The sequence below is a fragment of the Crocuta crocuta genome, unplaced genomic scaffold (genome assembly GCF_008692635.1).
Source record: "Crocuta crocuta isolate KB4526 unplaced genomic scaffold, BGI_CrCroc_1.0 scaffold429, whole genome shotgun sequence".
NCBI lineage: Eukaryota > Metazoa > Chordata > Mammalia > Carnivora > Hyaenidae > Crocuta > Crocuta crocuta.
This window is the reverse complement of record NW_027527381.1, coordinates 2376311-2401727: the sequence shown is the minus strand read 5'-3', so window position 1 is coordinate 2401727 and position 25417 is coordinate 2376311. Positions and strand designations below refer to the sequence as shown.

Here is a 25417-nt window from a genome sequence, read left to right as displayed (position 1 = left end):
TTACAACTTAGGAATCACTAAACATTCTCATCAGCTTATTCAAGAATACAGTGTGTGTGAATGTCCTTTTTAAATAACAGTTTGTAGAGAAGGCCTGTGGCATATAAATGTTTATTCTCAGCTCTTTTTCACTCTGCATTAAAAAAAAACATGGATAATGGGCTCAAGAAAGAAAAAAAGAGGCCCCGCTGCAGGCTACTTACTGGTCTAACAAACCAGTACTGGATACTTTGCTTTCCTCATTTCTTCTGCCAGCTACAGGTGGATATAGAGTCAGGTAGGAAATTGTACAGATCATTTCATTGGAGAAAAAGATGTTTACTAAAATACACACATACATACATACATTCAGGGAACCGTAGCTTTTAGAGTTGCTTATTTGATGATTAACCACTATGAGAAAACTCACCAAAAATATATATTTTGTGATGATTTGTAAAATTAGGGCACAGTACTTTGGTCCCAGCAACCTCCAGCCCAAGGACTGCACACCTCCTGTCAAAATGAGCCTGACTTTCCCCCATGCCATGTCTTTCTACACTCCATATACAAATTCAAAAATTACTTGCTCTTTCAAGCCACCATCAATTTCAAAATTAACTTAATCTCGCCCAGTTTTATTCCATGAATTTCCTTGATGGACATTTTTTTTAAGTTTATTTATTTATTTTGAAAGAGAAAGAGTGCAAGCAGGGGAAGGGCTGAGAGAGAATCCTAAGCAGGCTCCTACCATGATTGCAGAATCTGATGTGGGGCTCAAACCCACTAACCATGAGACCATGATCTAAGTCAACATCAAGAGTTGGATGCTTAACCGACTAAGACACCCAGGCGTCCCCCCCTTAGTGGACATTTTTGAGACATGGGTTAGATATTATGGTTTTCATTGTTTTTATTATTCCTATCAATTTTTTATATACCTCAGTGAAAGGATAAAGTAATCCAAAAGTAAAATGTTTACATTTTTTGTAGAAAGTGATTAGCACAATGTCCATTTTAAATCATTTCCACAAAACCTGAAATTAAGCTGCCAAGTGCTCCTATCATTTTTCTAAGGTAGCCATTGTAGGGTGCCTCCCCTACTTTTTAAACTATTATGCATCTTAGGTTCTCTAATAACTACTTGAGGGAGTCAGAGATGTGAGACTAAAATTGAGTGCAAGGTTAATGTTCTTTTACTCAGCCTCCATCCCTAATACTCTGCTGATATAGCCATTTTTCATTTTAATAATATAATGGTGTTTTCATTCAGACATATTGCCTACATTAATGCTGTCTTTCCTGATGTCAGCATGTATATTTAAATTGTGTCACACCACGCAGCAAAATATCAGGTCAGCCATAGCTCATGGCAGTAAAAAACAGTGCTGAATTGATGGAGAAATTAAATTGCTTCTAATTATATATTGCTTTTTATCTTTGAGAGTCAGATTATGAAATATGCTTTGCATTATTCTAGATTACTCTTAAAACACCTCCTGTAGGTAAATCAACTGATTTGACTTCACCTGGAGAGTACCTTGCTGATAAATGCTGCGTGGCAAGGCACGAGTTACCCCCCATTGCTTGCTTGTTCTTTAAGAGCCCAGGCTCTTAAATCATTATTTAAAAGATTGAGAAGTCTTGATGAACCATAAAATATTCTCTCCAGGCACAAGAGCTTTGGGGAATAGCAAAGAACACTGAACCAAGAAGCAGAAGACTGTTGTCTTCTTATTCAGCTCAGCCAATAACTAGCTATATGAACACAATTTAGATGACATTTATTGCCATTTTAGATCCTCTAAGTGGCTCCCAGTTACCACACAGACCAAATTCAGGCTCCCATTGTGGCCTTCAATTTCAGCCACTGTTCTGTTCCAAATGTCTAAGGAGTGATCTTGTGGAGGGGTGAGGCGTCCACACTGCTGAGAATCCTCAGTCCACCACTAGCCGGCCATGTGAACTTGAACAAATTACTTAATCTCTCTGGGACTCAATTGCTTAATTTATAAATGAGAGGTAATAGCTGCCTTGCTGGGCTGCAGTGAGGATTATATGAGTTGAAATTGCCATGTCCTTAGTACAGTACCTGTAAAGAGTAAGTACTCTGTGTTTGTTAAAGAAAAAGAAGTCTCTTCCCAACCTCCACTTAAAACCCATCTGCTTCACAAAGCTTTCCCAAATGAATGTATATGCTTTCAGAACCAATGGACAATTGTTGAGTTGCATTAGCAGCTCAGACACATTGATGTGTTCAAGGTGTCTTAAAGCAATGAGACTGATTTTCCTCTGATGCCTGATTCACTTCATAGTCACCCTTCATGTTCCTTCTTATGTTTCTTTGTTCCCTGTGTATGTGTAAGACTGAGAGATTTTGTTCCCTCTGAAGAATTACTTCTTACCCATTCCACTTCCCCTGGAAAATTTCCATTCCTCTTTCAATACCACCTCTTCTGTGAGCCCTTCCCCGACACCCTCAGCTAGTAAAGCACTCTCTTTTCACAGCAGTTTTTAAATGGCCACAAAATTCTTTTACGTTCCTCCCATTGAGAGTTAGGGTCTATGATCCTTTCTCTTGCTTCTGGGTGGACTTGTAGCTGCTTCATCTGCTACAGTATGTGGCGGGAGTGAAACTTGTGTCTTATGAAGCTGGCCCTCCACCTTGTTTACTGAAACACACGCGCTTGGAGCCCGAGACTGCCATGCCTCGAGGAAACCTGGCCATATGGAGAAGTCATGTGTACACACTCTAGTCGGTAGTCCTGGTCATCATGCCTTCCAGTTGCGGTCTCAGACACTGTGGGGCACAGACAAGCCATCTCTTTCTTATCTCTTCTGTGCCTTTCCAAATTCCTAACCCACCGAATCTTTGAGAAATGAAAATATGGCTGCCTCAAGCCACTAAGTCCTGGGTTAATTTATTACACAGCAAAGTAACTAGAACAATTTTCTGTGATTCCAAGAGATTTGTATAGATCAACAATATAGCACTCAATAGCAGTGAATAATAATAATTTGTATTTGTCCTGCTCACTGGATTGTGAGTTCCACAAAGGCTTTATTCATCTCTGTATGCTGGCACCAAATATTGTGCCTGGTATATAATAGATGCTCACTATATGTTTATTGAACAAATCATTTCTTAGAGAGTACAGATGTCAAATAATGTAGTCTTAAATTATGATAGAGTTAAGATATAATTTTAGTTTATAAGCACCGAATGAAAGGCAGTGCTTGTATGTCTATATATATGTTTAACACACGTGAATGTACACACCCATTTTGTGTGCATTTGTTCACCCCACACTCCCTGCCCCTACCACACCAGCACCTACTATTTACTGGGCTGTTCACTTCAAGGGATCACCTAGTTTGACTAGCTTAGAGAAAACTCTTTTTTCTTCCTGGCCCTAAATCATGCCTGTGCATAAAGCCCTCCTTGAAGCCATCCTTGTTAAATTAGTCCAGAGCATGACAGGAAGCTGGCCTCTGGCTTCCAAACCAAGAGGCAGTCAGACTGTAAGATTCGTAACAGATTCTTTCATGGGATAGGCACACACCCTTTAACTAGCAGTGGCTTGCATATTGTTCTCTATTTTTATTCAGTTAAGTAAGCCAAGAAAGTGCAGAGTTTTTGTTTTCATTGCCAGCTTTAGCTGACTATATATAGGTACGATATTATATGCTCACGTAGACATGTAACATATATATGTATATTCACACCAAGTTTTTTCCATCGGGTTAGCAGCCTGATTTGGCTCAACTCTGTAGCTTAGAGCTCCTGGTAATACTACAGGGAATGCTGTTCACTTGCTCCGCCATGTGCTATGCTGGGGAAATCTGTGCCATCCCCGCTAAATGCCAAGCAGAAGCCTCATTCTGGCTTCATTTATTTTGTTGGGTTTGAGGTAAATCTTTGATTCAGTGTCTACATGCAAACCAATCCTGCCACTTCTCAAAAGTCTAATTCTATAAATGGAATTCAAGAAACCATTTGAGTCAACAAGTATGTAAAAGTGCTGAGATTGAAGGAAACATGAAGTGAACTCCAAAGTGACATCACAGACTCTGGGATTGGGAATTATGGGGCAGTGCCAGCCATGAACCATGCAAGTGTAAGGTGGAATTATCTGGCATAGGGCAGTGCCTGTGAGACCATACAGTGAAAAATGGTGGGTCAAGGAGAAGGAATACATTGGCAACACAACCACTGACATATGGGTTCTGGCTTGTAAGAGCCCATACAATTGACATGCAGAAAAATAAAAGAAGGGTCAAACATGTACCGAGCACCAATTAGTTTTGCACCAGGAATTTTTCTAGATACTTTACTTGTTGGCCCATGCGCTTTGCACCACCCTGATGGCAAGTCCCGTGATACCTCTGGGTTTGGTTCCTCATCTGAGACGATGGTTCTCACTCCCAAGGCTGCTTTACCCGCCTCCCTTCTGTCGAAGCCAACCATCTTCCTCCTATTTCACTGACATCAGGGCATCTGGTGTGAAGTCACTGTGTTTACAAATTTCTTATTATCTTCACTTCTGTTTGCTATTGTTTTTCTTTACTAACTTCAGAAAAACTTTTCCAAGTCTCCTTCTTTGATCCCAGTTTTCCATTCTCTTGCATCTTCAAATATCACCGAGGAACTGGCCCTTTCCCCTTGGCCTATAAATGTTTTTAAATCCAGAGACATCTCCATTGATTTCTATCTCTTCCAGAGACTCTCTTCAATGTCTGCTTCAAAAAATAGCCCTCACCTACCAGCACAAATCAGGGACAAAATGATAGTAGAAGACAAGTAGATAAAGGGGGGACATGAAGGGCCCGAGAGTGGGTATTAACTAAAGTGCAAAACAAGCTTCATCTATCCTAGAAGATGTGATATCTGAACTTGTCTGGCTGTGTAAGAAAACAGATTTCTATGCAGGAAGAAACAATGGGTGCAGAGGACCACTTTAGATAGGAAGATCTGGGAAGGCCCCTCTGAGGACCGTTACAATCCCAGTGTATATATGTGATTAGGTACTGGGAACCCAAACTTCTACACTGAATTAGATAATGCTTTGGATATTGGTTAAGATTTGTTCTTTCTCCTAAAATAATAGTAATATATGTCCTGGTTGTTTATGACTTCAGGCCTAAGTCCAGTTTTAGGTAACAGGCAAGAAAACATATAATTACGCTTTATTACAATTTGTCATGCATTGAGTTAGCTTGTATTTTATCTACTTAAAATACGGGTATTTCAACATGGCATTCATGTGATATAAATAAAAATATATACAAAATAATGTAAAACTGTGTACCACAGGATTTTACTGGAAGAGTTTAATAACATGTAAAACATCATGTATCGCAAGGACCAGACACCCCATTAATTGCCCCTCATCTACTTATCTGTATTTTATACACATCCATATTATACCACCAATCATATTGTATATATATATATGTATATATATGTATATATGTATATGTATATATATGTACACAATACCTATATACATATATACCTAGGTATATATGTATATACCTATATACACACATATCTATACACACACACACATAAACCAATATACATATATACACATATATACATATGTGTGTGTGTGTATATATATATATATATCTTCTTTTCTCATTACATAGCACACCAAATGATAATGATTAATATTGGTTGAATTCATGCCTTCCAGTTTCCCTCAGAGTGAAAGTAACCATCACCATTTTTTATCTATTACTCCCTCCTGCCCAATCTCAACAAGGAGACTAAATGTAAGCTCAGGAGGAGCATACATATATACATGTCTTAATCTCTAGTGATGTGGAGGCAAGAATGCCAGGACAAAGGCTGCTCTTCAGCTTAGAGGAAACTCAGACACTTCATAGTAAACTGAGGTTCATTTATGTTGTGAGTGATTGTGTGAATGTATAAGGAAGTGGGATGACTTTCATAGCTTATACTAGAAAAATGACAGAACGCAAGACATGGGATGGTGAAGGTGAAAGAGAGGTAGTAGGCACCCCCTGCTTTGCCTCAAGTACTCTCTGGAATTTCATTAGCTGAACTGTGTTCTACATAAAAAGCCTAGTTGGCAGCCATTGTGTTTTTTCAGGCTACTATTCAATGATCTACAGATATGTTTTTCATCATCATTACTTAAAGAGTCCCTAAATCCAAAGACAAATCAGTAGTAAAGCTTTTCAGGAGAGCACTGGGTGCCTCATGAGAACCACTGCCCTCACTCATCTCCCATGTTCATTTCCCCGGCAAGATATGCATATCTGCGTGCCTTCTCATACACTCTTCCTATCATTCCAGTCTAATGGGACGGGATGCCAGGTGGTGAGTGTTAACAATGCCCACGCATTGCTATATCTAAAACAACAGAGAGATGAAGTTATGAAAAAAAGGAAGTGAGGAAAGATATACATTTAGTTGGCAAGAAAACAAAAAACTGATACCCCATGCATTCTGCAACACCAAAAGTTACACTCTGTCAAGGGTATGGCATGCCTTCTTTTGAGCTCCTCTACAAGGACTTAAAACTATCTCATTCACAAAAGTTTTCCTTGAATCTTCTCAAAAATACATGGTCTTTCCCAAGTGTATTGATAATATTTCCTTCCCAGGCCATATATTGTTCCATGTAGTTAAAGACAAGGCTGAATGGTTTGCAGTCATAACATTAATGATAAAGAGAATCATAGACATATATTTGATTTTCACAACTCAGTGTCAGTTGGGGTCACATTGTGTTTTGAGATTAAAATAAAATTGGCTCAAATCTCCAGGTCTACTCTAGGAAATCCTCTGACCCTCCCAATGTCTCCATGGATTTCATGGGGTTATGTTTTTGCCTAGTCACTTCTAACTACCATTTTCTCTTCTACTCAATTCTAAAACCTGCTCATTCCTCACTTCTTGAATTTGACCCTTTATCTGCACAGTTTTTTCACCCAAATGGGAAATACAGCTGTTGAGAAATAAAGTGAATCTGTATTTCTTCCCACTTTTTTATTCTAAGCTCTCTTGTATTATAAATTCTACTGAAGGCTTGTGGACAATAGTAGGAGATTTCATAACTTCCTAATATAAACTCACAATGGAATATTAGATATCTATTTTTTTAAGTGTGAAAAAATGGCTATCAACATGGAAAAACATAAGGGAAGGTATGGAGCCACACGCAGATAGAGTTACTCCTTTAAATTCTATCAATGCTTAGAATTGTTTTAACTCTTAGATTCATTCAGTCATTCAACAAATATTTATTGAACAACTACTGTGAGTCAGGTACTGTGAAAGATATTGCAGGCATAATAAGTAATAAGACAGAATAGTATTGGATAGAGACAAATAAGAAGGTTAATACTACAGAATGTACTAGGTTCATTGTTCCATAAGACAAGTTGAACTCAGGATAAGAGAGGTAGTAACTCTACACAGTTTTCTGAAAGATGAGTTGGAATGAGCCAAGTGAAGAGGGAAATATAGATAGAGATATGGCTGAAGAGTTACACTAGGTCCAGATAATGAAAGTCCTGAAAGATCATTCTAAGGATTTGTTCTTTAACATGTATACTGTGAATCCTAGTGCCTAGTACTAATAAGTTCTCGGTACATTATAAGTTCTCAGTAAATCTTATCCTGTATTATTTATTCTAGGGGCAATAGGAAGTCAATGAAGGATTTTAAGTGGTGTGTGTGTCAGCATGGGTGTATTGATGTAAGAAGATTTGTATTTTGCAAGCTCGCTTTGACTCAAGGAGGAAAACAGATTGTAGAGAATTAACATTAGAAGCAGTGAGGTAGTGTAGGAGCCTGATGGAGTAATCTGACAAAATATGATGGTAGCTGGAGTGGAAGAGTGGCAACATAGAAGGGGAGAGTGGTAAGGTGTTACAGATGGCTATGGGGTAGAGAAAAGAGTAGTGTCAGGGGTGACACTGAGTTTCCTACTGCAGCAAATAAGTGAGTGTTGGTGTCATTCCCAAAATAGGGGACAAAATAGGGAACACTGGAGGAAGGGGAAGGCAAGGAGAGAGGGAAGAATGATGCTTTCTATTTTTGAAAAGTCCAGCGTCAGTGCCCGTGGGACACGCAGGCAGCTGGGCATAGGCTGAAACTAATGAGAAAATCTGGACCGGAAACATAACTTTCGGAAGTTGGCAGCCTTTAGAGAGTAATTAAATCCATGGGAGTGGATGAAATCACCCTGAGAGGACAAGAAGAGAAGCAGGCCTAGGGCGGAAAACCCTAACGATGAAGAGAGGAACAAGAGTTGCTGAACTAAATCAAGACTTCAGAGAAGTGGGAAAAAACCCAGAAAGTGAAAGTTATGGAAGCTAGAGAGGGGAATATTTCAAGAAGAGTGTTTCCAATTTTACTGGAAATTCCAGTAAGATAAAGATTTTTTAAAATTCTCTTTGCTATACCACTTTCTTAGTCTTACAGAACCTAATATTTGCCTTTATAGGGATCTCACACCAACTCTTTGTTCTTATTGGTCACTCCTATTATTGGTCAACAATTCTAAATCAATTCATGATAAACAACATAATATAGCCCTGTCTGCTATTTATTATCTTTTTCTCCCCCTAGTTTCACTTCTAGTCAACATCTGTAACATTCCCCACAGTACCTACTTCAAATATTTTCCACTTTTCTCAAAGTATGAATCCCCCCTCAATATTCAGTACAGTAAATAGCATCACCTCCTTTTCCCCAGGAGGGTCCACTCTCTTGGAAACTTCCTGATAAGAACTCTATTGGAAACTTCCCTTCTTCACACATTAAAACTTCTCTTACCTTCTCCAATTACTTCCCTCTTTCTGTATATTCAAAATGAAAAATACTCCTTTCCAAATCTAACTTACATGTGACCTTAACCCTTGTCCATCCACCAGTCATCCCTGACCTATCTCTAAAGATTGATTTTTCCTGTACTCTGGCCATTGCCTTTCAGACTATAAATAAATTCAAGTCTTCTGTCTCAAACTAACTCTAAGATGGCCCCTAAAATCCCCATCTCCTGATATTCATGACCTTGTGTGTTTCCTGTCCTTAGACTGTGGGCAAGACCTGTGATGTGCTTTCTAACAATTAGAATATGGCAAACATGACAGGATTTACATGATTATATGTATGTGACTAAAACACATAATGCCTGTCTTGCAAGGACACTCATTCCTTCTTGCTGGCTTTGAAAAAGCAAGTGCATGCTGGGAAGTCTCATATGGCAAGGAACTAAGGGTGGCCTTTAGCCAATAGCCATCAAAACTGTGGCACTTCACCCAACAGCCCACAAAGAACTGAGGGCTACTAAAAGCTACAAAAGTCCAGAAATGGGTCCTTCCACAGTTGAGCATTAGATGATACTGCAGCCCCAAATGACAAGCTCTGTGATATCCTAATGCAAAGGACACAGCTTGGCCATGCCTAGACTCCTGATACACAAAAACTAGAAAATAATAACAATTGTGGTTTGAGGCTGCAAATCTGAGGTCATATTGACACATAGCCCTACATAATCTGTATTTCAATCTATATCCTTAAAAAAGCCCTTCCCTAAAACCTCTGTGCTCTGAAACAACCACCATTGTTCTTTTTTCTCCTTCATTATGATATTTCTTGAAAGGTGAATAGTATATATTAACTACATATACCTTCTCATCACCCACCCTGTGGTAAATTAAAAATGGCCTCAAATTCTTGGCCACTTCTCCCCTTGAGAAGTAGAGTCCATTTCTCCAATCCCTGAATCTGGATTTTGAATCTGGGTCAGCCTTGTAGCTTGCTTTTACTATCAAAATATGGTAGAAATAATGTTAAATTCAAAGACTAGGATTTAAGAGATCTATAGCTCTGACTTTTAAGTACTTGAAATATATCTTATTATAATCCTACTGTCATAATGTGAGAAACCTAGGTCTCACAGATAAACTCTATACCAATAATGGATAACTAATACCCTTTGGCCAACAGCCAGCACTCACTGTCAGTCACATAAATGAACCACTTGGGATGTTTCTGGCCAGACTTCAAGATAACTTCAGCCTCGCAGGGTCCTAGTCAACACCAGGTGGAGCTGAAGAACCACCCAGCTGAGCCAAATCAATCCGCAGAAACGTGAGAAACAATAAAGGATGCTATTAATTTAAGACACTATGTCTGAAGTTGTTTGTTACTCAGCAACAGATAAACACAGAGCTTTTCATCCTTCTCTGGTGAAGCAGTTCCTTTAAAGATTAACAATGACTTTAGTCTCAAAATTCAGTGGCCTTTGCTTTGTCTTTTTCTTTCGTGACAGCTCCAAAGCATATAACCCTAGTGAAATTTTCTATAGATGCTTTCTTCTCTTTTCATTTCTGTGTTATACTCTAGCACTCCATTTCTTTCCCTCATGCCCTAAACGTAGATGTTCCCCCAGGTAAATTGAACATTTCTCTCTAAGCCCTCTTCGNTTCTATAGATGCTTTCTTCTCTTTTCATTTCTGTGTTATACTCTAGCACTCCATTTCTTTCCCTCATGCCCTAAACGTAGATGTTCCCCCAGGTACTATAATTGAACATTTCTCTCTAAGCCCTCTTCCCTGGTAGTTTTATCCAATATCATTGTTTTAAATATCACCTCTATGCAGATTATGTTCAAATCCTTTAAGAGGCATAATGATTAGACGCTCAGGTTTGGAAAAGGGCCAGACAAAGCTTTAATCCTGAATCTGCCAATTACCAGCCATGTGACACTGAAGTGAACCACTCAAGTGGTTTAACCTCTCTAAACCTACATTTTTTCCTCTCTTAAATCTGGATAATAATAGCATCTTGCTCATAGGGATATCACTAGAGTCTGCCACAGAATAAGCACTCAGGAAATCCGTGCTTTCCAACGTTTTACAGTTTTTCCTATCACTGCTTACATAAGCAAAATGATAATGTTGCAGAGTGATATGCACTCTGGGGTAAATGGAGACAGCTGCTCAGGTCAAAGACAATTGGCTCAAGGGCTCTGGCCTCTCCATCCTCCCAACCCTTACCCACCCTGTAGCCCTTCCCCAGGGGATGATCAATACTTATCCATTATTGACATACAAATGGGAAGCTTTACAGTAAATGGGAGCAATAATTATCCTTCTGTCTGGTTGTGCTCTCTCCAGGCCCACTCTGTTGGATGCCTCCCACTACTTCCACCGCAAAAACCAGATGGTGATTCTCAAAGTGAGGTCAGCAGCAAACCATCACCTGGGAACTTGTTAGAAATGCAAATACTGAAACCCCAACCTATACCTACTGAACCAGCAACTGTGAGGATGGATGGACCCAGAAATGTGTGTTTTAGCAAATCCTATAGTGACTCTAATACAAATCAAAGTCTGAGAACAAATGACTGATAGCAATTTCAACTTGGAGTAGTGAAACCTGGCCCTCTCCCTTGGTTCCAAAGTTGGGTTAATTCCCGTACCTTCCCAGCTACCTGGGTCCAAAACCTCAGATTTATTCTTGACTCCTCCCTCCTCTGTCTTCTGTATCTGCTTTGTCACCAATCCTGTCTTTGCCTCCAGCAATATTATTCACATCTCTTTCTTTCTCTGTTCCTACCACCATGCCCCCTGAGGTGGAGCTAACAGCTTCTCCCAAACCAATTCACTTAAAATCCAGTTTGCCTGTGACCAATTTCATGAAAAGCCAGTTAGGATAAAGCAAATTTAATTTAAAAACTAAATTAAGAGGGGCACCTGGCTGGCTCCATCATTAAGCATCTGACTTCAGTTCAGGTCATGCTCTCACATTGGTGAATTCAAGCCCACATCAGGTTCTCTGCTGTCAGCACAGATCCTCCTTCACATCCTCTCTCTCCCTCTCTGTCTGCCCCCTCCCTCGATCATTTTATCTTTCTTTCTCTCTCTCAAGATAAATTAATAAACACTGAAAATTTAAATTAAGATTATTTACTTAATAATAATTAAAATGTTAATACAACTATATATTTAAAATTTTACATTATAGATAAAACATTAAAAATTAAATTAATTTTAATTTAAAAATTAATTTCATACAGTCAGTTCTGCCAATTCTTTTCTTCATGACTACCACCACTTGTAAGTTTACTGTGTCCTTGTCCCTCCTGATGTTTGATACATATCTAATTCTATTTTTCTAGATTTTCTACACTTCCATTTTCTTATATTTCACTCTTGAATTGTCTGGAGTATGTTTTGGTTTTTGGTGTAAAGTGAAGATCAAATTACTTGCCCACTTACTGCTCAAAAGGGGAACGCTCCCCATTTACAAGTTCTTAGCCACTTATAGTTTATTCCCCTCCAGGCCAAGCATAAAGATCAAAGAAGATCACCAAGATGTGTAAAGTGCTGCAGTTGCAGTTTCACAAGTGAGTGGTTGTCCCACTTTCTACCTTTGACTGACTTTCTCTGAAGGGCCTTCCTTTCTTATTAGTAGCTTAAAATGGGCTTAAAATTTAGTGGAACACAGAAGTGTCCTTGGACAAACAAGCTTGAAAATTCTTAAATGCTCAAAAATTAGTGTTAGGAAGTTAAAACTCGTGCATCTTCCCTTTCTCTGAGGCAGTTTCTCTCCCGGGGCCCAGGGAAGGAGGTGGGAAGAAGAAGGGCATGGAGCATAAGTCACTACAAGGTAAGAGAAAATGGCTGGCCACCCCTTCTGCCCTGAGAGAATATATAAAGGAGGAAGCAGGGATTGGGGAGACCAGGGTCAGACAAATGTGGAACGACTGTTCCCTTCTAGACCCAGCCCCTGAAGGGGAGCAATATCACACAAACAGAGGGGAAAGCTAAAACCAGAGAAGTGCAGGGTGGTCCCAGGCAACACGCACAGCTGCAGCTGAATGGAAGAGGCAGGGCCACCTGGTTTGAGGAGGAGAGCCGGGGTTACCTCCCCTGAGCTGCCCTCAGCTTCTGTTGGGCATTAAGGAAAGTTCTTTCATACCCCAGGGTGAGAGGAAGGCCACTGATCTGAGAAGAGTGGGCCTGAACTGGGAGCTATCATGGGAAGGGGAAAGGCGATCCTGTTGAAGAGGCTCCAGAGCCGGGCGCCTGGGTGGCTTAGTCGGTTAAGCGTCCGACTTTCGCTGAGGTCATGATCTCGCGGTTCGTGGGTTCGAGCCCCGCGTCGGGCTCTGTGCTGACTGCCAGCTCAGAGCCTGGAGCCTGTTTCAGAGTCTCTGACTCCCTCTCTCTCTGACCCTCCCCTGCTCATGCTGTCTCTCTCTCTCTCCTAGAAGTAAATTTAAAAAATAAATAAATAAAAGAAGAAGAGGCTCCAGAGGGCTTGCTGGAGTGTAGCTGAGACACAGAGCAGCCTCTAGTGCTCACAGAATCAGCAGGGGAGGGATTAGCAGGATCACTAGGACCTGATGGAGCCAAGAGGAAACCAGAAGGTTCTCCCTTTGCCTCAGGGCACTGGCAGAAAGGCCCTGGGGCAGGCAAGGCCAATTACCCCACATGAATATCAGCAAGTCTCCAGAGGACATGGGGGTCTAAACTAGAAACCCCTTGCCTTTGCCACCATGTTACACACCTGGACCATAAATATCCAGGAGGATCAGAGGAAGAAAGAAGACACCTGAAAGATTGAACATTTCTAGGTGCCTACATGGCTTGGTCCGTTGAGCTTCCAACTTCAGCTCAGCCTTGATCTCATGGCTCGTGAGTTTGAGCCCCACACTGGACTCGCTGCTAAAGTCTGTCAGCGCAGAGTCCGCTTTGGATCCTCTCTCTCTCTCTCTCTATGTCCCTCCCCTACTTTCTCTCTCTCTCTCTCTCTCAATAAATAAATAAATAAATAAATAAATAAATAAATAAGACCTTGAAAAAAATGAACATTTCCCAAGTGGAAAAGACCACTGAAACTATAGACACAGAGGACCCTATTAAAAGGCTTGGCTGTGCCCCCTGCTCTCCTGGCTTATCTCCACCCAGCGTTGTGAGGGTAGATGAGGAAAATTAGATTATAGAGATTAAAGAACTGTACAGTAAAACCTTGGTTTATGAGCATAATTCATTCTGAAAACATGCTGGTAATCCAAAACACTCGTATATCAAAGCGAATTTCAAGAACCATTACCTCAGTTTGTGATCATGTGATGTTCAGGGTCCCATATGGCTCATGTCGCAAGACCTCGCTTGCTTATCAAGTTAAAATTTATTAGAAATATGTGCTCTCCTTTCAGAACACTCACAGAACAAATTACTCACCATTCAAGGTTTTACTGTATTTTCTTTGCACATCTGAGTAGTAGATATGTGTAAATTAGAAAATACATCTAAAATTTCCTACCATAAATGAACTATTTCCTCCACACAAAAGGGCCAACTTGCTTAAAATTAGTTTTAACTTCTTAAATAGTTAGTAAATAAAAACTAATAAAGTATGTGTAATGTATGAAAAATAGCGATTCAAGGGGCGCCTGGGTGGCTTAGTCGGTTAAGCTTCTGACTTTCGCTTGGGTCATGATCTCGCGGTTCGTGGATTCGAGCCCCGCGTCGGGCTCTGTGCTGACTGCCAGCTCAGAGCCTGGAGCCTGTTTCAGAGTCTGTGTCTCCCTCTCTCTCTGACCCTCCCCTGCTCACGCTGTCTCTCTCTCTCTCCTAGAAATAAATAAAACATTAAAAAAAAAATTAAAGAAAAAAAAAGAAAAATAGCGATTCAACAAAAGCCCATATACTGCTGGGCCTATTTAATAAAAGGACGCCCCCCTAACTCAGACAGCCCTCCTACTCATCTCTCCCAGCCCTAGCCCCTTACTCCTTCTACAAGGGTTCTGTGTTCATCATTCCTTTGTTTTTCTTAATAGTTGTAGCATATATGTTTGCTTCCCTAAATAATACATAGTTCAGTTTTGCAGTTTTTAAAAACTTCTACAGATACAGGGTTGTGGGTATTTGGAGGAGGACTTGTTTTAGGGCAGCATTTTGTTCTTCAGATGCTTCCATGAGGTTGTAAGTATACAGGAACAAGTTTTCCTCACTCTCTTAGTGTCCCTGCCTGGGTCTGAAAATTACACTAATGAAGATTGATGGGAGAAATGCATACATTTATCTAATGTAAGTTTTACATGACACAGGAGCTTTCATAAGAAAATGAAGACCCAAAGAAACAGACCTGTGTATTTTTATGCTTGGTTTGAAGAAGAGTAGGTAGTCATGGAGGAATATGACAGGTCGGTGAATATGAGCTCTGAGTAGTAAACTGGAGGAAACTTAGCAAGGCCTGTGTGTTTGGATTCTTCTTAGCAAAACTTTTGTCTTCAGTGATAAGATGTGACTTTCCTCAGGTGTAGGTAGTCAGGGCACCTCTCAAATAAGGGTTTTATGACCTGTTTCAAAGAAGAAATGGGAGGCAGGAGGAGATCATTGACCTTTCTGTTTCTGTTTCTCAAATTCCTTCAACCTAAACTATTCACTATGTCAAGGTGACATATTTGGAGGTAGCATGTCCTAAACCTCATCATAAGTAACTGAAATTCATTCATTTTCCCTGCTGTCTTTCAGTTGTCTGTACCACAACTTATTCATCTACATGTGGGCTGTTCCAGTCATTTTTTATTACTAACAGTACTGCTCTGAACATTCTTGTGTATGTCTTGGGGTTCATGATCCAAGAGATTCTCTAAGGTGTATACCTAGAGAGGGACAGCTTATACTATGAAACCTGTGCAGCCATATAGCGCCCTATGCTGAGAAGGATCCTGCACTTGGTTTAGAGCATTACTGTCTCCATGTTGAATTCTTAATTTCTGAATAAGGGGCTCTGCATTTTCATTTTGCATGGAATCTCACACAAATGAGGTAATAACAAGAGTAGACTTTCTCGGCCACAGTGTCAAGTTTAGCAGACTGCTGTCACTGTTGTTAAATATGCAAGTGGTTTTTCAAAGGTGTTAAATACATATTCCCATCAGCAGTGAAGGAAAGTGCACGTTTCCTTGTCCATGCTTATTGTTCAGTATTTTAATTTTTGTCAATCTGATGGGCCTGACATGCAGCTCACTGTATTATTCCTAATTAGACTTTTTATTTTGAGATCATTGTAGATTCATATGCAGTACTTAGAAACAATATAGAGAAATTGCTTGAGCCCTCCATCCAGGCTTCCCAATGGCAACATCCTGTAAAATGAAGTACAATATCACAACCAGGACAGTGACATGGATACAATCCACCAATCCTATTCAGATTTCCCCAGTTTTAGTTGTTCTCACTTGTGTGTGTGTGTATGTGTGTGTGTGCACGTGTGTGTATTTAGTTCTATGCAATTTTATCACATTTGTCAGTTTGTATATCCACCACCACAGAAAAATTTAAGAACATTCCACAAGGATCCTGTGCTGCCGTATTTAACCATACCCACTTACCTCACACAGCCCCAACCTCTTCTTTACCATTCCCACTTCCATCCCTAATTCCTGGGAGCTGCCGATCTATTATCCTTTTGTATATATTTTTTCATTTCAAGAAGGTTATATATATGGAATCATATACTATGTAACCTTTTGGGATTTGCTTTTTTTGCTCAGCATAATTCCCTTGATGTCCACCCAGGTTACTGCATGTATCAATAGTCTGTCCATTTTATGACTGAGTGTAGTCCATAGTATGGATATACCATGGCTTCTTTAAACATTCACCCATTTTAGGATATCTGGCTATTTCCAGTTTGGGGTTATTACAAATAGGGCCACTATGAATGCACAGGGTTTTGTGTAAAGTCTCATTGTACTTTTAAGATGGATTGGCCTGAAAACTCAAGTCATACATCTTTTCACTTGTCAGGCTATTGAAGTTTTTCTCTTCTCTGAAATGTGTTTTTCCCATTGATCTTTTTGCTTATTTATTATTTTCAATTTTTTTTACTGTTTATTTATTTTTTGAGAGAGAGAGAGAGAGACAGACAGAGTGCAAGCAAGGGAGGGGCAGAGAGAGAGGGAGACACAAAACCCCAAGCAGGTTCCAGGCTCTGAGCTATCAGCACAGAACCTGATGCAGGGCTCAAACTCACAGACCATGAGATCATGCCCTGAGCCGTAGTCAGATGCTCAACCTACTGAGCCACCCAGGCATCCCTACTTTTTTCATTTTAATTCATGGGAATTCTTTATAAATTCACAATACTATTCTTTTCTCAGAAATATATATTTCAAGTACCTCCCAGATTATAGTTTGTCTTTTCCCTCTATAGTATCTTTGGATAAACATAAAATTTAAATTTAATGTGGTCAGATTTATCACTCTCATCTTTTAATTTGTACTCTCTGTGTTCTGTTTCAGAAATTATTCCTTACCCCCAAATCATAAAGATGACCAGCACAGTTTCCTAAAATTTTAGTGTTCCCTTTCATATTTAAGTCTTTCATCCACCTGGAATTTGATTTGTATAAGAGATGTTAGGTAGGGGTCCAATATCATTTTTTGAACATGAATACCCAATTCTCCTAAGACTACTTATTGAAAATTCTGTTCTATATCTCTTTCATATATTAAGCATTCATATATTCTTGGGTCTGTTTCTGGATTCTCTTCACTCCATAGCAAAATAAAATGAGAAAGTCTCCTCTACATTCCCCTAGGGCCCAGGAGTAGGGGAAGGACAGGCCAGGTTTATTTCTAGCACCTCTTAAACAAAGGGTGTGGTCCTTCGGGATCTTAGCTCTGTGCACCGGATACAAGTATCTTTGTAGAACCCTTCCCTTTAGAGAGCCCTGAGATGTGCTTTTGTCTTCCATGCCTCAGGAGGCTCCTGCAGTTCTGCGAATGTTCTTCACATGAAAGCCAACCTCAGCGGTGTGCTTACCTGTCCAGGTAGCTGCATTAGTCTACTTTTTTTTGCCAGTTTTTTTATCAAAGTTTTCACTTTCTTTACTTGGCCTTTTTCACAGGGATGTCCAGTCAATGTTATCCATTCTGCCATTCTGCCAGAAATAGAAAGTATTAATGTCAAGCCAAATTGACAGGTCAACTGACTTTGAGAGAACTGGATTTTTGGCAAATTTGTTTAGAAGCCCCCCTTCAGTTCCTTGTTGCTCTCATTTGTGATAATTTGAAAGCCTTCAAACTCCTCTCCCAATCTCTAATCTCTCACCAGGCCAACTCATTTTACGCACTGCTGCCAGATTAACCCCCTTGGAACAGATTTCTTAACAAGCCCCAACTACCCTATCCTCCCCCTCGGCTGCCCAGCTGCCAAACAGCTCCAGTGTGTTTTTATTACTTCCAACAGAAACTCTACCATCTCAGCCCAGCCCCTGGAATTCCAGGCTCCAGTGATGCCATCTTTCCACCAGTGCTTGGTAAGCAGAACGGCCCCCAACCATGTCCCTGCCCTAATCCCTGGAGCCTGTGAGTATGTTACCTTCCATGGCAAATGGGACTATGAAGATGTGATTTGAGGGATGAACCTTAAATAGGGAGATTTTCATGGATTATCTGGTAGCCCCAAACTAGTTACATAAGCCCTAAAAGCAGAGAAATTTCTCCAACTGGAGATAAGTGAGAGGATGCAGAAGGGGAGGTGAGAGAGGAAGTATGACAACCTGTCTGCCAGTTCTGGCTTTGACAATGAAGAGGATTACAAACAGGGAATGCAAGCAGCCCATAGGAGCTGTAAATGACATTCAGCTGACAACAGTCAGCCAGGAAACAGGGACCTCAGTCATATAAATACAAGGAGTCAAATTCTCCCAATGACCTGAATGAAGCTGAAAGCAGATTCTTCCCCAGAATCTCCAGATTAGGACCCAGACCAGCAGGCACCTTGATTTTAGTCTTGTGAGACCTAGAGCTGGAAAATCCATTTAGCACACCCTCACTTCTGACCTAAAAGAACTGTGAGATCATAAATTATGGTTGTTTAAAATAAAGTTTGTGGTAATATGTTACAGCAACAGTAGAAAATTAATACATGTGCCTCTTTGTGTGAAGAACCCTGGAGTCAGACAGGTGTCTTCAATCCTATCTTTCTTACTTATTAGTTATTCAACATCTCTGAGCTTTTGTTTCCTCATCATTGAAAAGGACTGTAGATTCTTGTTTAGCTTAGCTCCCAGGGGCTCTGAGGGGAGTTCAAAATAATAACTCACATAAAATGCCTCACCTATTTGCAATATTTGCAAGAAATAACATCCTTACACATGCCACACTCTCCCACAAAACAAGGCTTTTGTCTTGCCTCTTACACTCCAATTTCTTCACATCTAGCTGCTGCCCATTCTCCAAATCCCTGCTGGAATGTCACCTGTCACGCAAAGCTTTTGTCATCCACAAACTAGAAGTAGTATCCTTCTCCTTGAATGAAATCTTGCAGGAGATCATCTTTATTTCTCTAGGTCAGAACAAAATTAGAGCGCAGGCCTCTTCCTTCTGTAGAATCTCAAGAAATAACAGAAAGGAAATGCAGAACTTTAAAAGCTTCTATTAGCACCCTTTCATTTCAACACTGAGCCCTGGGAGCATGGATGAGATGTCACTCGCTACCCCAGGGAAAGTATTCTACCGATTCTCTGTACCTCGCACTTTGTCTGGCAAGACCAAAACTATTTATTAGGATTGGGAAGGATTGTTATGGACTGAATTGTGTTCTTTCAAAATTCAAATGTCAAAGCCCTAACCTCTAGTACCTCGGAATGGTGCTGCATTTAAAGAGAGAGTCCATAAAGTGATGACTAATCAAAATGAAGCAATTAGTTGGGGTACCTGGGTGGCTCAGTTGGTGAAGCATCCAACTCTTGATATAGGCTCAGGTCATGATCTCACAGTTCATGGATTCGATCCCCACATCGGGCTCTGTGCTGACAGTGTGGAGCCTGCTTAGGATTCTCTCCTTCTCTATGCCCTTCCCCTGGTTGCTCGCTCACTCTCTCTCTCTCTCTCTCAAAATAAGTAAATAAATAAAACATTTAAAAATATATTTAAAATGAGGTCATTAGGTTGGCCCTAATCCAATCTGACTGGTGCTCCTGTAAGAAGAAGAAATTTAGACATAGAAAGAGACATCAGGAAGCATGCACAAGGAGACCATGTCCTCACAGAAAGAAGATAACCATCTGCAAGGAGAGCAGCCTCAGAAGACAGAAAACCTGCCAACACCTTGATCTTGGACTTGTAGCATTCAGAACTGTGAGAAATACACTTCTGCTGTTGAAGCCGCCCAGTTGTGGTACTTTGTTATGGCAGTCCTAGCAGACAGTCACAGAAAGAATAAAATGGTGTGATAGACATCTGATCATTGGTAATTATTCAACCATGACAAAGTGTATTTGGCTTTGTTTAGAGCTGGTTTTAAATTTGAGAACTTACATTTTTTAATATATTATGTATATTATGAAAATAGATCTTCAAAGCCTACCATGAAGATTTTAAGGTAATATTCCAGGATAAAACATGAATCTACATAACCAAGGAGTGTTCAAATCACTCTCTTTGCAGAAGTCACTATCATGGAATTCTAGTCCAAAACGCAAGAGAAAGGACTGAGGTAAAGCTGAAACATTCCACAATTCTCTGAGAAATCTCTTTCTGTTAGAACCAGATCATTGATCGTTTAGTAATTGCCCATAACGGGCAATGCCTTGGAGGAGGTTATGGATGTTCCGGTGGGGTGGACTCCATTATTCTAACAATGAAAATTAGTGAAGAGCTCCTTTGTACCTCTCCAGACCATGAATGAAGAGCTCCCATCTGACATTTGTCCTCCAACATGTTTATAACCATATTCATCAGCTTCTTCCCAATAGCACGCATTGTTATCAGGCATATGTTTATCATGCATTGTTCATTGCTTCTGTACTTTTTACACCACTGTGATAAAATTGACAGCAATATCAAAAGGTGGGGGGAGGGAATGAAAGAGAAAAAGAAAGAAAAGAGCCTTCACCTGGGGCCATTGCCACTGTACCTTCTGTAGCTGCAGTTTTATGTTTTATCACAGACTACCAAAGGGGGCAGCCAGGCTGCAATTCTTTGTAACATACTGCCACAAACAGCCTTGCAAATGACCTATTAATAGCATCCTCTCCTCTCTAAACCACCCTCTTCCTCTATCTCTTCCCAAATTACTGGTGTAAAATAATTTGTTTGAAATGTACAATTTTTAAATTATGCTCAAGTCATCACTATGAATTTACTCACATAGTGTTTATCTCCTTGGGGGAGATTATAAGCTCCCAGAAACAAGGACTGTGATCTCTTGTTTACTGTTGAACCCCAGTAACAAGCACAGTGCCTGGTACAGAGGAGGCAGGTAATAAATATTTGTTTAAGGAATGAAATCCAGTCCCCAAGAAAAGTACCACCAGAGACTTAGAGAGGAAAGGAATGCTCTAATAAATCACCTTACATCCCACTTACTTGTTTCTATAGGCCCAGTCTGAATTCTTTCGGACTCTAAATATTTGAGCATTCTAAACACGCATAGTTTGAGCAGAAGCTAATCCAGTCTCTTCTTGGCTTTCTTACAGCAAGTCTGGCCCAAACCAATATTTGTTTCTCTCTCCTTTCCTTCCTTTATGATCTAGTCTCTCCCTGGAAGCCCTTCTCCTCTTCTCTGCCTTTTCAGATTCTCTGTCACATGTACCACAGAATGATCCTCTTTTTTTCCATCAAGCCTAGTCCAACTATTACATTTCACAGTGATCATTCCCTCTAAGTTCCTATTGTATTTATTAGCAAACAATGCTCCTTTTGTTGATTTGTGTTGCTCACACTCACATCTCACTACCCAATATGTTCCATAACTTACATGTCTTTAACAGCACCTAACAACACATGCTACTTAATACACAGCAGGAACTCAGTGCTTCCTTATTAACTGCTTTGTCTAAAGTGAGAGGAAAATATTCACCCATGTGCTCGCATCTCCCTCACCTTCCTTCTTGACTCTTCCCAAAAGGCAGAGATGCCAAATCCACTGGTCCAATGTACTGCAGAATACTGANACTGTCTTGATGATGACAGCTTTGTAATAGAGGCTAAAGTCTGGGATGGTGATAGGGAGGGGGATGACTTTTTAAGATTATTCATTTATTAAACCATTATTTACTGAAATCCTCAATACATAATGCTTGTTTTATAGAGCAAACCAAACACTGTTTTAGTCCCTGGGGATGTGGCAATGAAAAGACTTGAAACTTCCATTGCAAGAGGAGATGACAATATGTACATCAACAGATGAGGTCATATTAGATTAAAGAATATTAAGAATAAAGTAGAATGGAGTAGTAGTCCCGAGGTACAGGTGGCTTATTAAGTTTAAGGTGTCAGAAAAGGCCTCTTTAAGGAGGCATCAATTTAACCTAAATAAAAATGAATCAATTATATAAAGATCAGATGAAGCAAGGCCACAGAGACTGAAGCAGAGTTGGGGGTGGGGTGGAGAGTGGTCAAGAAGAGGTACAAAAAGCAGACAAACACTAGACCATGAAGAACCATAAGGACCATGGTGGCCAGGCTGGCCAAGAGGTTGAGATTTTATTCTAAATGCAGTGGGAAGCCCCAAGAAGATTTTACGCAAGAAAGGATATGAATTGATATACATTTCAAACCCCAACTCTGGTGTTGGTGCTGGGAATGACTGTAATAAGGCAACAATGGAAGCAGGGCCAAGTTACAACACCTTCCCAGTAATCGAGGCAGAAATCACAGGGGCCTGAAATGGGACAGTAGTGTAAACATAGTGAGAAGAGTATGGATTCACAAGACATCTTCGTAGTAAAACCAAGAGGACTCCTTGATGTATCGGACACTAGATATGAGTAGGAAAAGGAGGAATTTAGGGTGAATCAGATTTTTAGCCCAAGAAATTGGGTACCATTAACTGATATAGGAAGAACTGGATATGCAGGTTTAACGGTTTTTTTTTTGTTTGTTTTTGTTTTGTTTGTTTTAATCTTTGAGTGAAAGAGACAGAGCACTAGCTGGGAAGGGACAGAGAGAGAGAGGAAGACACAGAATCCAAAGCAGGCTCCAGGCTCCAAGCTGTCAGCACAGAGCCTGATGTGGGGCTCGAACCCACAAACTGTGAAATCATGACCTGAGCCGGAGTCAGATGCTTAACCAACTGAGCTACCCAGGTGCCCCAATATGAAGGTTTAAAATACATGGGGGGGCACTCAGGTCATGATCTCATGGTTCATGACTTCAATCCCCACATCAGGCTCTCTGCTATCAGTGTGGAGCCTGCTTCAGACCCTCTATGCCCCTCTTTCCGTCCCTCCCCATCTCAGTCTCTCTCTCTCTCTCCAAAATAAATAAACACTTTTTTAATTAAAAAAAATAAAATAGAGGCTGGATACGGAGACTTCTGTTTTGGATATGTTAATTTTAAGGTAATTTTTGGACATTCAGTTAGGCCCATTTAAAAGGATCAATTAAGTTACCATGGCCATTTCTTTATTTTTGCATGTAGGCTGGCTAATCATTGCTTCAGTGACGCAGTGAGAGGTTCCTGTATCACACAGCTATCCAAAGGTGAAGGGGGCAGAAGTTCAATTTTTAGGATTCTGAAGAAATAAATGCTCCACATTGGCCTCTGGTGTAAGCCCCATTCTCCATCTTAGTAGCATGGACATCACGTAACAAGAAATGTTACTTTGATTAGGACCAAAAGCATACAATCCTCGAGTCCAGGATTTTACTCCTCTAGCGTGGCCATTTACTATACAAATTGTTGCATATACTTTTGTGTCCCTACCTGCATACAGTATACATAGGAAGAAGCTAGAAAGTACCTGTTGGTCACACAACTCTCTCTCGAGGCTTGNGAACCTCTGAAGTTACCTGAATCCTTTATATTGCACTGCTAAACCTCTTTTCCATGGGGTGAAACTATTTATGTTGAAAGTAGGTGCTGGTATCATGCATAGATCAGACTTTACAAAAAAATTTTAAAGGCAAATACACTATTTCTTATTTAATATTATCCTTTGTGTGAATGATTCCCTTCAGAACCACTCAGGAGGAGGCCTCCTCTAGCTAAATACCATCAAATAATATCCAGTTCTTAACCTCATCCTAGAAAAAAGCTGATACTGCTTTCATATAAAATTACACTATTTTTGTTAGTATATATCGTAGTCAAAAGCCATCAGAAAATGATGTGAAATTATTTGCAAACAGTTTTAAAGGAGCTTTATGAATTAAAAAAGATTTTAATGTTTATTTTTGAGAGAGACAGCATGAGCAGGGCAGGGGCAGAGAGAGACAGGGACAGAGGATCTGAAGCAAGCTCTGTGCTGTCAGTGTAGAGTCTGACGTGGGGCTTGAACCCACAAACCATGAGATCATGACCTGAACCGAGTTGGACATTCAACCACTGAGCTACCCAGGTGTTCCCAGCAGCTTTATGATTTAAAAAAATGTTTTTGAAATATTTATTTACTTTTGAAAGAGAGAGAGAGTGTGTGTGAGTGGGTGAGGGGCAGAGAGAGAGAGAGAGGAAGACACAGAATCTGAAGCAGGCTATAGGCTCTGAGTTGTCAGCACAGAGCCCAACATCGGGCTCAAACCCACAAACCATGAGATCCTGACCTGGGCTGAAGTTGGATGCTTAACCGACTGAGCCATCCAGGCACCCCAAGCTTTATGATTTTTTAAATGACCTAGCAATTAATCTCAGTTGTGGAAAATAACTGCAAGCATATTGTCATTGTGAGATATCCTAACAACTATCTGTAAAATAGATATCAACCGTTAATCCATTAAGACAAAAAACCAAGAATAGAAATGTCAAAGCAAGCACATGCCATACTTTCTTGGTTATTGATGGACATTAGGTGCTGGCAGGCATTCTCATGGATCCCATACATATATATCCTTAAATAAGCATCTATATCAATATTTTTAATATCCACTTCAAGCAAAAGAACTTATTCAATTATATGGAAACTCTCTCTATCTTTCCCCAGCTCTAGGGGCTAAGGCTATATTTGAGTTAAGTCTACCAGATGATTTAATGAGCATAGTATCTAGAAAAAAAATAGGCAAGGATCCCCTTCTCCCTCTTATGAGAAATGCATCAAAATTAAGCCATTCCCAAAGGAGGTCCAATGCCTCCCTGAGGAAGAACCCTATTCTTTTCCTCACATTAACAGTTGGCAACAACTCAGGGGTGCCTGAGTGGCTCAGTTGGTTAAGCGTCTGACTTTGGCTCAGGTCATGATCTCATGGTTCATGGATTCGAGCCCCGCATCAGGCTCTGTGATGACAGCTAGCTCAGAGCTTGAAGCCTACTTAGGATTCTGTTCTCCCTCTCTCTCTGAATTTCCTCTGCTCATGCTGTCTCTCTCTCTCTCTCAGAAATAAATAAATCATTTAAAAAATTTAAAAACAGTTGGCAACAACTGTACATTGTATCTCAAGAAATTAGAGAGTTTTCTATTTAAAAGCCTGAGGAAAATATACTTGG

At 40.2% G+C, this 25417-nt stretch overlaps 1 long non-coding RNA gene across 1 annotated transcript in view; it reads right to left on the bottom strand.

Moving 5' to 3' along the window:
• LOC144239710 (uncharacterized) overlaps positions 1 to 25417 on the bottom strand; it is a 244879-nt gene that overhangs the window by 34402 nt on the left and 185060 nt on the right. The window contains exons 3-4 of the long non-coding RNA XR_013337474.1: positions 17813 to 17930; positions 15125 to 15338 (exon numbers count right to left, since the gene is read on the bottom strand). This is a non-coding gene — a long non-coding RNA (uncharacterized LOC144239710). The remainder of the gene's footprint in view (positions 1 to 15124; positions 15339 to 17812; positions 17931 to 25417) is intronic.